This window comes from Triticum dicoccoides, unplaced genomic scaffold (genome assembly GCF_002162155.2).
Source record: "Triticum dicoccoides isolate Atlit2015 ecotype Zavitan unplaced genomic scaffold, WEW_v2.0 scaffold122021, whole genome shotgun sequence".
Classification (NCBI taxonomy): domain Eukaryota; kingdom Viridiplantae; phylum Streptophyta; class Magnoliopsida; order Poales; family Poaceae; genus Triticum; species Triticum dicoccoides.
In genome coordinates, this window is record NW_021185287.1 from 2,351 (window position 1) to 5,017 (window position 2,667).

Here is a 2,667-nt window from a genome sequence, read left to right on the forward strand (position 1 = left end):
GAGGTCGGGAAGCGGCAGCCGCGGCGGAGCCTTGGGAGGGACACGATCCCGGCACACGATGGGTCGCCCAGCGGCGACATCGTCGGCCTCGGCGAGGTCAGCCCACACGACCAGCAGCGGACCAGAGGAGGGGGTCGGCGGTGGGACAGGTGCGGCAGACGCCGACGAGGGGGCGGGGCTCGAGGGGGGGGGGACGGGAGGAGGGGCGGTGGCGGGGCAACCGCGGCGACCGTGTCGCCAGGGGCGCCGCCCGAGCAGTCGCCAGAGCCGTCCATCCGACCACCTCTGGATCACTCGCTTCAAAATAATAAGACCTGGTTTAGATGAAAATGAGTAATCCATGGACTTTCTTTGGTTGACTGGATACCACCTCCCCCATATCTTTAGAACAAAATGCAAAAGTTATTTATTAATTAAACAGTATTAAACGTAAAGTGATAGGAAAAAAGATGGTTCAAATGTACTGACAGAATCATGACGGTGTCAACCAAATCAGAGAACTTCACTGGTTCGAGATGATCCTTGACTTCTAGCGATGCGTACTCCAAACCGTATCTATATTTTTTTACATTCTTCGACAGGAAAAGCAAAACAAAATGATCCCGAGAACTAATACCCTTCTGGCACTTTAATACGTCCTGAAATTGAAGTTAAGGTAGTATCAGAACAAAGAAAAGGGAGATCACAATAATCATGGGCCATGAAATAAAGAAACTAACCTGCAAATTCATGAGAGGGGAGTCCTCTAAGCTGTTCACTGGGTGATCCAAAGCTCCATATGCAGCTTCTGAAATGGAACATGGAGCCCAAGAACCAACAGGGGCACCAGGTTCAGCAGTATCATAAGTAAACCGCACTATTTGCTGCCCGGAAGAACTTCTAACAGTCCCATCATAAGCAACATATACATCCCTCAGGTAACATTAGTTTTCTTGTTAATGTCCCAGGAACATCTGCATTCGCACTGAAGAAATTTTCTCTACCAGATATTGAATGAAGAAGACACTCCAATGGATTTAAACCACCTGCAAAAGAATTCCTTATCACAGCATATAGGTTTTGGCCTCCCAAGCATTCAGCCGTGCTCCCAGCATTCAATGATTTATGTCTATTGCAGCTAGCACACGAGAGTTCTGGAGGAATTCTAAAGGGAAATTTGCTTCCTGGAAGTTGAAGACCGACACATGCAGTTTGTTGCACAAACTTCCACATGCTACCCTTACTTCCGGAATTAATCATCACCATCATTGAATTATCTTTGGACGTGTGTTGATGAACCATCTTTAGGAGATCATTGAACACACTCTTAAACGCCATGATTGAAGATTTAATGATTGATAGATTGTTCTGCATGAACTCAGACTGTTCATAAGCATTTGAAAGATCAGCACAGTCATCATAACACTTCAAATTAAGTATAGAATTTGGACTTAGCAATAGTTGTTCAATATGAAAAGCCTCTTTAGCATCATCCAGTGCCAGATTAACTTCATCGGCAAGTTTTTTCCTTGAGTTATGGTCTGAGTAAAGATAGATATCTGAAAGACAGACACTAAAACCCCTCATTGTTAAAAACTCAAGAGTATATCCTGAGCAGAAGAAAGGAACTTGAGAGCCGTGTCACCATATTCTTTGAACATGACAGAGGAAAGGCCAGACAAGCCATTCTGTAGCCATAAAGAATCAGATGATCAGGCAAGAACTTCACCATCTATGATGTGTACCTTAGGATCAATACTGAAATTCATATCAGAAGGAAGCAGCATGCTAAACAACTGTTTACCAGTCCACAGTGGACCGTGAGAGCATACAGATTTAAATACTGATGGTGCTGCTGTCAGAGAGAGTGGATGGCATAACATTTGAAATTGTTGAAATTCAGTTTTCTCCAGTAAAACCTCCGAGCTTGTTAATAGATACGCAGCAGCCAGAGAGTCATGTATTAATGACACCAAACTTCGACCATCTTGCACATTCAACAGTTGGCGTCTTAAGCTAACTAGCTCTCCAAGCTCAGCACTTGATTGTATAAACTGTGTGACATATCCATGCAAAAAATCTCCATCAAAATCTCCCATAAAAGGTGCACAACACAGTGGGTTGATTGAAAGAACTGACTGAACTGGTAATAACTTCGCAGATAGCGCAATAAGTGAGTGTTGATGTAGTGATGGTGGCCTATTGATAAGAATGCAATCACTATCCTGCAATAACTTATGCACAATGTCACCAATTACCAGCTGATTTGCCTCCTTAACAAGGATTCGCTTTCCATTGCGCTTAATTAATAGTTCTTCCTTGGCAAGAAGGTGCAGGTTGCACTTAGAATTTATGTTGTCGAAGTTGTATGAGTTAACATACTCAGAAACGTGCAATTTCGAAGCTAAATCCATAGGGATGCCAATTTCATGTAATCTAATCTTCAGATCACCGACCATAGTACTCCGAAAAGAATTATTGGATCGTTTGCTGAGAATGGAATCCTTCAACCATTTCATTCCATATGTGTCTCTTGATGATTCCTTATCTGTCCTTTTAGAGTGTAATTGCAAATAAATAAAATGTCAATGAAGCAAGTGAAAGCATATGACATAAGCAGTAAGCACAATGTCACCTCAAAGTCTCAACTGCATAGTAATATTAATTTTGTGACAGAATTACCAAGTA

General features: G+C 42.8%; 1 pseudogene; it reads right to left on the minus strand.

Moving 5' to 3' along the window:
• Positions 1-299: 299 nt before the first annotated feature.
• LOC119343303 lies at positions 300-2,537 on the minus strand (annotated as a pseudogene).
• Between the last annotated feature and the right edge of the window lie 130 nt (positions 2,538-2,667).